The following is a 12,606-nucleotide window of genomic DNA, read 5'->3' as shown; positions in this document are numbered from 1 at the left end:
TTTAACACCAATTTTCCCATTCTCAATCAAGATTCTCTACCTGCTGTGTATTCTTCTTTTCCATGTGTATATGGCTACTTCCAATTGAGTTTCCATTTATAAAGCATTGTGCTATGTTGATAAATCAAGTAAGGAGAGAACATTTTTTGCAGATGTAAACTTGCCCGTCTGTGAAAAGAAACAATTAGAGATTGATAAATGAACTTTAGAAATATGCACACCAATCCAAAGTTTAATCTAAGTGTTTAAAACATATGATATTTTCAAGAAGGATGGGATAACATAGAGACAATTCAGGGAAGGTTTACAACAACTGAAATGGAGAAACAATAGGTTTGCTATGTAAAATTCAATTGACAAGAATGATCATTTGCAGCTAAAGCCTGAAATGGCCTAGAAAATTAGAACTCTGAAACTGAAATGGGAAAAAGTTAAATTAAGTCACCATTTCTCCAATGAGTGCCATGGAACCCAAGAGTTACTATCAAAGTGGGATTTGGCCCATCTTGGAGAAAATTTGGGTAGTGTCCTTGTACAAAACTAGCTGCAATTCTCTGAGGGTGGAAGTTCTGGCCAAGACAACTAGCAACTTTCAAGACAAGATGAGGTCCACACCACCTCAAGTGTAGAACAAAGAGAGTAGTAACAAACATATTTGTAAGAAGAAGCCTCCAAGCTTAAATGAATGCATAATGAATCTCACTCTTCTGGAAGAAGAATCACAAAGAGCATCTCCACATTTGGAAGAAGCAAATGTTGTTGATAAAAAAATTCAACACTGTTGAGAGGTTAGAGCTAAAGAGTGTAGTTAGAACTTCAAAGTGTGTACTTGGGTTTAGTCAATGGACTGAAAAGGGGGAGGAGTTTCCAGGCCACAGTGCTTGAGAAGCATGGAGTTACATATGACACCTGAGCTTCACCATCTCAAAACCAAAGAAACTCCTTTACGACAAAGTGATGATTTACCTTAGGAAGTGTATCCCAATACACATCAAAAACCTCCATTTCAAAAAGAACCTGCTCATTTATGGACTTTGCAGCTTTGAAGACCTGACTTATACAATCTCTCTTGTAAAGCAACCTTTTCCTTGTTTCATCTGATAGCGCATTCACAAGTACTCTTGGAATTGGCAACCACCATTTCTTCCCTTCCTTACAATCAACATGGCATCCAACTTTCTCAATACTAGAAGATTCATATGGATGTTAGACCAAGGCCTATAACCATAGATTTTTTTAGCCCTAAATATTTTAAACAATTAGAATATTACAAATTGCATATTTTTTTACCATTCTAAATGCTTAGTAGTTTTGAGGTTAAGACATCCTCCCCATCTAAACTATCGATTAGCTTGTTTCTTCGAATGCCAATTCAAGTGGACTTTGCAGAATGAGGAGGAGGTAATGAGAACACCTGACTTTAGTGGTTCTGATCAAGGAAAGGTCGGGGAAAAGTTGTTACTCTTGTTTTAGGTACACCTCTTACGAACACAAAGAAATGAAAAATTAATAGATTTAGACATTCTTCATCAAAAGTTAATGGGTTCAAGCATTCTTCAGCAGAAACTACTATTCACAATCTTGTGCACCTGAGTTCAGACAGGTCTGTAACTGCACACAACAAACTTGAAGTTGCAAGTGTGAACTTCCATGTCAATGAAGTTGAAAAGGGCCATACTTGAACAAAGTCTTCTGGTAATGAAAATGATTGCTTAATGTTCTTTGAGAGAGTTTTGATTTATGCTTATACTACAAGATTCTTGTATTTTCCCCTTGTTTTTTATTTTTAATATATAACTTTTTATGTTTCTTTGAGAAAAGGTGATATTTTGTGTTTCTCAAGGGATCACACCAATAAACTTGTATTTTGTAATGATTGTGCACTAGACAAGAAATTCATGGAGCTATTTTGTGACACAAATAACAAGACAGGTAAAACTATTTCTTGTTTATCTTTTCTAGACTGATAGTAGATTGAAGAGCAATGATTACCAATGTATATTGCTTTTCCTGAAACATAACATATTTTCATATTTTTCATCTTTGGGTGCACATTTCTAATTTTTTTTCTACTTTCTTATTTTCAAGTTTTGAAAATGCATCTTATATTTCATGACTAAACATGATAGAAATACATCTAGAATGATACATGATGCCAAACAAGTAATTTTTAGTATTAGTCTCTAGATATTTTTGGAGTTATGGTTGCTTAGACTTAACTTGATAATTTGTTCTAATATTGTAATTGTGATGTTGATTTTGATTAGAAGAATTGTAGCTTGTTTCCAATATTGATTTTTATACAATACATGTCATATGTTTATTGTAGATATTATCCAGCACTATGGAAGCACTTCAAAAGTTGTGTTCAAGAAAAGTACCTTCAACATTCTCATTTGTGTCCTCAGAGGATGATCAGAAGTCTATTTTCCAGGTCTTTATAACCTCATACTTATAACACTATATTAGAAAATAAATTCAAAATTTATAATTAGTTTATAATTTTGATACATTAGAAACATATGAGTTTATCAATTTCTATTTATATACTAGTGCAACCATATAAATTAAATGGTTGATATGTCAATTAAGTTTAGTTAATAATGTGATGATGAAACTTTTGTAGCATTGTGTGACCTACTTAAGTATTTAGAACAACCTTCTAAAGTATTTTCAATCTATGAAACCTTCAACATTCTCATTTGTGTTCAAAGATGATCAGAAGCCTATTTTCCAGGTCTTCATACTGTTCTTTATTCTGGTAATAAATGTTGATTGAACGATCTTGGGCATTGTAAATATATCATTTTGAAACATTCTAGTGGCATGTGGAGATTGCATCGATTTTACAAGGCACTTCAAGCTATTGATTCCTATGCTACCACCTTATAACGTTTCCTTTGCAAAATCTGGTGCAATTGCTAGTATAATATAGTTTGATTAACCCAACTAATAACATCATCTAAAAAACAGAATAAAGGATTAGCATAAAATTATGTTTAAACTTGTCATTTTTAGACATTATTAACAAGACTACTCCAGGACATAGAAATCACTTACCCAAGGTTTGTTCATCAACAAAGTTCTCACCATTAGATTGCCTCAAAATAGTTAAAAGTAAAAAATTATCCTATTAAAAGATAAAGTATTTTTCAGTCGCATCCCCCTAACAAAAGTTTATTCCCTCTTATCATCACTTGTTGGGCAAAATCCATCAAACTTTGTAGAACGTGTACTACACAAAGTATCATATTCAATTTTCTCTGGGTAGTTGTAGTTCCTAATTATCTCAGTAAATCTCTCTCTTAAAATGCATTTCTTATTCCAACTCTCTATGCCAAATTCAATTATATTTGCTCTATTGTAGTTCCTAATTGTCTCAATAAATTCCCACTATGAAAATTTAAGCAAAATGCATTTTTACTTAATCTAATTTTGTCCCCTCCATTCTTGTTTTGATTATCTCAATAAATCTCCCACTTTAAAAATTAAACAAAATTTATTTTTTAATCTCATTTTTGATATGTCATTCTGGTTCCCATCCTCTCAATAAATCTCCTCTTTAAAAATTTAAGCAAAATACATTTCTTAATCAATTCTCTCTATACCATTGTGGTGCCTTGTTTTCTCAATAAAATCTCCCACTTCGAAAATCAAGAGAAAATGCATTTCTTAATTCAATTATTTCTATGCCATTCTGATTCCTTATTGTATCGATAAATTCCCCACATTGAACATTAAAGCAAAATGCATTTATTCCTCTACCTTTACGATCAATATAATACTTTACAGTGATCACACTAACATGAAACAAATAAAAGGAAATTACATCTTAAAAACAAAGAAGCCTAATTAGAACAAAGTTGTCTTGGAAACAGCTTCCCAATGTCCGTCCACTAATCCGCGAATGCAGCCCTTACAACCTTACGTTCCCATTATTTCATACAGATGAGAACTCCACTTTGAGAATCGATTTTGCTTGTATGCTTTCCAGTCCTTCCACCACTCCATGAAGCTGCCCCCTTCCGAGAAAACGTCCAAGGAAATGCTGCATTCGTTGATCATTTTTGTCGCATAACCTTCGAAAGTTTCAAGACTTCCTTGCTTTTGGTGCTACCCCTGTTCCAGATTTTTCATTTCTTTCGATGCATCTTCTACATGTGCCCAAAAGCAAGAGTCTTGAGTGAGGGATGCGAGCTTTGTGCGACCGGTCCAACCTCTTGAACTACGATTTTTTTCTTTCTCTTCCATCCATTTCTGAAGAACTTTATAATGAGTGGGTCTTCCATCTGAAAGATAGTGGCCTTTACCATCAGACATGCGATAATAATGTGCAATATCCAGAGGCTCCACAAGCCTTCTATATGTCTTGCCAACATTTATCCACTTGTTTTGAGATTGGAAATCATTGGGCAACTCATGTCTCTCCCACATTTCAATAATCTCATCCCAAAACCTGGCAAGCCTTTCCCTTCACAAATTAGTATTGATATCCTCATGTTTCCTGAAGGAATTATAATATGTGATGCCATTTTCCTTCTAAGAACGCTCTCTAGACCACTCAACCTCTGCCATAATGCATTGTTTCTCGCCTAATTCAATTGCTAGCTTAGCAACATTTGGGTTAAGCTTCTTTTCGATATTTCCTGCTCTTTGTAGGGCAATCTGTGCATGATCATCCTACACAAAGTCGAATGTGCCAATTCAAGAACACAAATCTCAGTCAGTAGTTAAAATTAAAAATAAATTTCAGAGATGAAGATAAAAGTATAGCAGAATTTTCTTGAGAAGATATCTGTTTTTTTCGTTATAAAAAAAGCAAATAAACAACGTTAGTTCATAATACCTTGATTCCTAAGACTGAAAGGCATTTTATATTATAAAAACTAACTACATAACATTAAATATTTTTTTACTTGTTTTTTCAAAATTTATTTTAAGAAGATTACCTGAGCACCAACACCAATGGCTTCCAGCTGCAATGACATTCCCATCTTGTCAGAAGATTCTTAATCAGGTTTTGCAGTTCTTCTCCCACTTATGGACTTCCCTATGACATGATTCAAAACAGAGCCATACTCTACATGGTCTGAAAAACAGTCCTGTACAATATTATCATAAGGTTTTTCGTGGCTCTACATTGTCAAACGAAGAATCTTAAAAACGGTCTCAGAATTATCAATACAGGCTGCATCTTCACCTGAACAAAACATGTAAGAGCCAAAAGGTCTGTATGGGCTTCTCTGGATAACTCCTAATTCCCTCATAGACTCAGGCCCATAGTTTGTTACTGTGTGAGTATACTGGGAAACATTATTGAGAAGAGTCCTACCAGCATCTTGAATAGAAGAATCAGGTACAATTTTACCATCATTAGCCATTATGCCTTGCCAGTAGGTCAAGATAGCAATCAAGGGTTCAATGATTGACTCAAATGGTGCAAGAAGCATTCGAGGAAAAATATCATGTTTGGAAACCACATCACAGAACTTGCCTGCCCAATTTTCACGGCCAACTGCTTCAACAAGTCCCATATCTCCCATTAGTGGACTTCCGAATGTTATACACAAAGGAGAACTTTTCCTGAGCCTCTTTTCCCGTACCCATAGTGTGGCCAAAGTTGCAACTGCCCCTCCTAAGGAATGACCCACAAATATAATGGGTTTGAGTTGCCTTTGTTTTGAGTCCCTATCAATCAGCATCTATTTGAGCAGAGAACCCATCGACAAAAAGTGCGTTATCCTTTTTCAAAAACTTATCTCTAATAAGTGAAGAAACAATCCCTCTTTTGTGTGAAACTAAGAACAGTCTATTATTCTGAAGGATAAGTTAATTTACCTTTGCTTGGAAATCAGTAGTCTCCATAATACGTAGGAACAACTTAAGAGCTCCCAGATGGACAAGGGCTGGTTGCTCATCATTACTCTTGAGGGCAGCAGTGCAGACCTTGTTATCAGTTTGTATGTTGCCCTCTCCATATTTACTCTCTTTGACAACAAAACCTTCTATGTTATGAAAGGAAGGGAAGGCAACATATGCAACGCCTTCATACTCATTCACACTATAACTCTTAGACTTGTTTTAAAGATGTGCCTCTTCCCAAGCCTTGGACAGTAATCCACAGGAAACAAGGGAATTTGTAGTCTCCTGATCAATAGTGAACCTGCAATAACATTTATGTAAATTAGTACTAGTACAGAGGAAGGAGGTCAAATACTAGATTTTTGAATCTTTTATTTCTAAGCTGAATCAAATTTCCAGGATTGATTACAGAACAGACCATTATTTATCGCATCCTATTCAAAAAGTAAATGTCATCATTTTATCACTTCAGAAAGAAACAAGAAATATAAGTAGCTTGCAACACTGAACAAGAAAAATATGTCGTTATTTTTTTTACTGATTATTACAAGAAATCTGTTCTCTAAATGAATTTATTGATAGCGAAATAACGATTCTATAATGCAGAATAAACACTTAAAAGAATCGAAAACTTGAATGCCCAAGAAAACATACCTCTGGCCATTGATGCTACTTTTGCTGCAAACCAAACTTTCCTTCAAGTTTAGCTTCAACAACTATAACCTGTTCTTCCTGCTTAAGTAATAGCCTAATTCAAAAATTGGAGCATGCAAAACTGAAATTGAAGCTTGTCATCACTGTTAAGAATGGCCTGAAATGCTTGCTCATAGCAAGGAATTGAGATTCAATGGAAGATTGTTGGATTAGATTCAGACATGCTGTAGTTACAATAAGAGCTTAAAGAAACTGATTGCGGATTGAAATCTCGGCAACAAACACTCTCAGAAAATAAAACAAAGCAATATGGAAAAACTTTGAATGTCGATCGGTGATCCTGCTCTGTTCAACCGCAGACCAATGACAAAAACCATATATGGGCTCACTCCTTAGATCTGAGAAAATAACTATAAGAAGCTCACTTGAGAAGACATGAATTGTCATGAGGGCTTAAACAATTATATAGAGCCAGGTAGATCGTTCCCAAAACCTGTTTGGCACTTCCAAGCTTTGCTCACTCAACTTGATGGTGTAACACTGAAGGGGATTGAGTTAGTGAGCTTGGGGACCAAACAGAAGTATATATAGCCAAGCTTCCATCAAGCTTTTGTTGGTTATGTGTAAAGTTTTCCATAGATCATGGTAGAGAACTCCAGAGGGAGTAATGGACCACTCCATAAGCTCCCAACAAGAAATTAATTAACTGCAGTTGATTTCTGTAATTTTAGGAAATGACTGTAGTTGGTTGCAGTTGGTTTCCCAAAAGAAGGAAATGACTGGTAGTTTGTTTTCCGTAATTGATGGCGGCCGTTGGGAGCCGTAAAGGGAGCTTAACATTCTCCCACTTGGTCCATACTTCCAATCTTAATGTCTCATCTTAAAACCCATTGATAATCTGTATTAAGTAATAGATACATGAATCATGGTGATAAGTCCTCTAATGACGAGTATTATCTTCCATGTATTACTATGTATTTATTTCTATCATAATTATGTGGCAACAATTTCTTAATGAATAAACCCTGTGTTTATTCTTGGTCCTACACAGATGAATTTTCTCAAATCAAATTAAGGTGCACATAAATATGAGAAAAACATCACAATAATTAAGAATTTCATTAAAATAACATTGTCCATACAATGAGAAACTGCATAATGGAACCAAGTCCCATATTCATTACATGATCCTTGAATTTAAATGGTGGCATGCCTTTAGTCAAAGGATCAATGATCATCAACTCAGTGCTGACGTGCTCAATGACCACTTTCTTTTCTTTAACACGTTCCTTTATAGCTAAATACTTAACATTGATGTGTTTATTTCGATTCCCACTTTTGTTGTTTTTAGCCATAAAAACAACAGCTGAATTGTTGCAATATATTCTCAATGGTTTAGAGATAGAATCCATAATTCTAAGCCTAGAAATGAAACTCTTAAGCCATACACCATGTAAAGTAGCCTCAAAACAAGAGACAAACTCGACTTCCATAGTGGAAGTGGAAATCAAGGTCTACTTGGCACTCCTCCATGATACAACTCCACTGATCAACATAAAAATGTATCCTGATGTTGATTTGCGTGAATCAACACATCCAACAAAGTCAGAATCTGAGTAGCCAATTACTTCCAAATTGTATGTTCATATACACATAAGCATTTAGTTTTTGGTTCCTTGAAGGTACCTCATTACTTTCTTTGCAGCTCTCCAATGGTCTAAACCTGGATCACTCTAATATCATCCCAACATTCCCACAACAAATGCAATGTCAGGTCCTGTGCAGACCTGAGCATACATTAGGCTTCCGACAGCAGAAGCATATGGAATGTTCTTCATTTGTTCCCTTTCAAATTTGTTCTTCAGGCATTGGTTCAAATTGAACCTATCACCCTTCACAATGGGAGCTACACTTGGTGAAAAATCCTTCATCTGAAATCTCTCTAAAATTTTATTAATATAGGTTTCCTGAAACAGATCCAAGATGCCTCGAAATCTGTCTATATGGATCTTAATGCCAATGACATAAGATGCCTCACCCCTATCTTTCATATTGAAATTTTAGAAAAAAATTGTTTCACCTCATGCAGTGAACCCTTATCATTGGTTGCTAGCAAAATGTCATCCACATATAAAACAAGAAAACAGAGTTTACTCCCATTGAATTTCAGGTATATACATTGATCCATAATGTTTTCTACAAAACCGAAAGAAGAAATTACATTATGGAATTTCAAATACCATTGTCGAGATGCTTGTTTTAAACCGTATATGGATTTCTTGAGCTTGCAAACCAATTTCTCACCATCACTAGAGGGGAATCCTTTAGGTTGTTTCATGTAAACCTCCTCCTCTAGATCTCCATTGAGAAATGCCATTTTCACATCCATTTGTTGCAACTCCAAGTCAAAATGGGCTGCTAATGCCAAAATAATGCACAAGGAATCTTTCTTAGATACAGGAGAGAAAGTCTCCGTGTAATCAATTCCTTCTTTCTGAGTGAATCCCTTAGCAACAAGCCCTACCTTGTATCTCTCAACGTTGCCTAATGAGTCTTTCTTTGTCTTAAAGACCCATTTACATCCAATGGCTTTTGCACCATTAGGCAACTCAACAAGATCCCAGACTTTGTTACTCTTTATAGAATTCATCTCTTCCTTCATGCCATCATACCATAATTCTGATTCTTTGCAACTCATGGCTTGTGAAAAGGACTCAGGATCATTTCTGGCTCCAATGTTGTAGTCAGATTCTTACAGATACACAACATAATCATCAGGAATTGCTGATGTTTTTTGGTCTAGTAGATCTTCTCAATGTTGTACCATCATCTTCCTGAGAAGTATGTGGTTCAACTCGTTGTTCAAAAGTTCTTGGCAACTCTTGAACTACCAGAGCTACTGGAATGTTGTCAACATCTTGTGGAACTTCAACAATTGGTTGTTCAACACCAGTTTGTACTTGAGGGGTGCTGTGAACAATGACCAATCTTTCACTTGAGGTGGAAGGTTGAGATTCTGAATGATCTCTCTCAGAAATTATGTTCCTGGTTTGATCACTCCCACTGATCAAGTCATTTTCAAGAAACTTTGCATTTCTTGATTCCACAATCCTAGTGCTGTGAGATGGACGGTAAAATCCGTAACCTTTAGACCTTTCAGCATATCCAATGAAATACCCACTAATGGTCCTTGAGTCTAGCTTCTTCTCTTGTGAATAATTTATAAATTCTCACTTTAGAGGGGCATCCCCAAACAAGCATATGTTGCAAATTCGGTTTCCAACCTTTCCATAGTTCAAATGGCGTTTTAGGAACAACCTTGGTTGGAACTCGATTTAATATATACACTGTCGTCTTAAGTGCTTCAGTCCACAAGGATTTAGGAAGATTGGAGCTGCTAAGCATACTCCGCACCATGTCTAATAATGTTCGGTTTCTTCTTTATGCTACACCATTCTGGTTGGGTGAACTAGGCATGGTGTATTGGGCAACAATCCCATGCTCTTGAAGAAATTTTGCGAATGGCCCAGGTGCTTGTTCATCTTCTGTGTATCTACCATAATATTCTCCACCTCTATCTGATCTCACGATCTTAATTTGCTTGCCGTATTGTTTCTCTACTTCAGCCTTAAAGATCTTAAAGGCATCTAATGCTTTGCTCTTTTTATGAAGCATGTAGAGATACATATATCGTGAGTAATCATCTATAAAGGAGATGAAGTATCTCTGACCATGTGAGTCCATGTCTGGACTACATATATCAGTATGTATGATATCTAATATGTCTGAACTCCTATTGGCACCTTTATTTGACTTGTTGGTCTGCTTTCCCTTTATGCAGTCCACACAAGTCTCAAAATCAGTAAAATCCAGAGTATTAAGTACCCATTCATTTACTAATCTTTTAATTCTTTCTATGGAGATATGACCTAATCTCCGGTGCCATAATTTAGAGGAATCTTCATTAATAACACATCTTTTAGTGCCAGTGTGAACATGCATTGAATCATAAATGACATTATTTTGTAAATTAATGCAGTAAAGACCATTAGAAAAAATACCATTCCCAACACAATCAGATTTATAAAATAAACTGAAGGATGTTTATGAAAAGTTAAAGGAATATCCAAAAGGTACAAGCCTTGAAACTGAAAGCAAGTTTCTAGAAAAACTTGGAACATAAAAGGTCTTTTCTAATTCTAAAGCAAAGCCACTACTTAAAGTTAAATAGCATGTTCCTATAGCTTCCACATGCGAGCCCATATTGTTTTCTGATAAGATGCTTTGCTCATTTCCCACTGGCTCTCTTAGGTTTTGCAAACCCTGCAAGGGATTCAAAATGTGAATTGTTGATCCAAAATCAATCCACTATGTGTTAATATTGACATTAACCATATTAGATTCATAACAACAAACGAGAGTGGATTACCTTTGTCTGCAAGCCATTTCTGAAATTTGGCACATTCCTTTTTCATGTGTCCCTTCTTTTTACAGAAGAAACACTTGGAATTCTTTTTGATATCGGCTTGGGAGGTACTTTACCTTTTCTTTTCCAATTGGCTTGAGATTTGCCCTTTCCTTGCATTGCCAGTGTTGCACTTTCTCCCAATTCCATCACCGGTCTCTCTTCCTCTTAAACATACATGGTCATGAGTTCATTAATTGACCATTTATCTTATGTGTGTTGTATGAGATTTTGAAGGGTCTGTATTGGTGCGGAAGGGTGTTTAAGATGTAGTGCACCAAGAAGGACTCCGATATTTCAACATCGAGTTTCTTCAATTGAGCCACAATGTCCTTCATTTTCATGACGTGCTCACACACACCTTTTACACTGGTGAACCTCAGGGATGAGAACTTCATGATTAGGGTGCTTGCTAATGCCTTGTCTAAAGTGACGAATTGATCATCAATGTCTTTCAGCAAGTCTCGGACCTTTTCATGCTGATCAACAGAACCATGAACCAACTAAAATTTTAGTCTTAATGAACATCATGCTTAGACGATTGGATCACTTCCATCGTTCATAAAGCGTGATGTCCGCTGTAGTGCTGATATTAGTGAGTGTTGGTGGTTCATCTTTCCTAATAGCATAGTCTATGTCCATCCACCCCAAATGAAGGAGAACCCTCTCCTTCCAAATCTTATAGTTATCTCCTTTAAGTTTAGGGGTATGACAACAAATTTTAGAGAAATTTGCAAGTTGTACAACTGCATAAATTAAAGATGACATGCTTACGTTAAATTTAAGACCTAAATAAAATTTCATGCTTTACCAATGTAAATCATGCTTAAAATTGAATCTAATGACATAAAAATTGTCTGTAGACTAAATTTTCAATTCAAGTAGATTCAATTATTCTTTATGATAGAATTTATCAAATCATTCAATTAATTCATAATTCCAAAGGGTATATTATGTTTATAATTCGATATAAATTCTATCTTAGATTTGAACTTTATGATAAAACTATTAATTCATAATTCTTGTGGGTAAGTTATGAATATTTTATCCTAATTAATTATATAAATATAATAAGAATTCATGTGGGATACAATTTATTATATTTAGTATAATTAATTACAATTAATGTCTAAATATTCTTTATGTGATCCTAATCAATCATAATATATGATATTATTTAATTCGAGATGCTGTGGCTATTCTCTAATCAATTAAAATTATATGGATCACTAGACATTATTTCTTTTATGCATAAAAATTAACTTGATATGAAAATAATGATAATTTGCATAAACAAAACTATAAACTTCATGCATAGCATCTAATGATGGGTGTCATATTCTCATCCAAAATAGAATGTTTTAATTAGAGCAGAAACAATCAATTCATGCAAATTAAATACGAGCATAGTTATAAATTTGCACAATAATTATACAGATTACATATAATTAAACCAAATATTATAAGCATAAAATTGAGCAAAAATTAGACATATTTCCAAATAAATGCCTTAATTCAGAAAATCCTCTAAATATGACATTTAACCAAATAAAGCATGTCTATAAACACCAAAGTAGAGATAAAATGCTCTGATACATAGCGAAATAACAATTCTATAATACAGA

At 34.8% G+C, this 12,606-nt stretch overlaps 1 pseudogene; it reads right to left on the bottom strand.

The window, feature by feature from the left end:
• Nucleotides 1-3,924: 3,924 nt before the first annotated feature.
• LOC149243881 (lipase-like PAD4) overlaps nt 3,925-12,606 on the bottom strand; it is a 48,080-nt pseudogene continuing 39,398 nt past the window's right edge.

Source organism: Pinus tabuliformis, chromosome 8 (genome assembly GCF_031772625.1).
Source record: "Pinus tabuliformis cultivar Carrire ecotype Pingquan chromosome 8, CPIR1, whole genome shotgun sequence".
Classification (NCBI taxonomy): Eukaryota; Viridiplantae; Streptophyta; class Pinopsida; order Pinales; family Pinaceae; genus Pinus; species Pinus tabuliformis.
The sequence above is the reverse complement of the archived record's forward strand: the minus strand, read 5'-3'. Positions and strand labels throughout refer to the sequence as shown.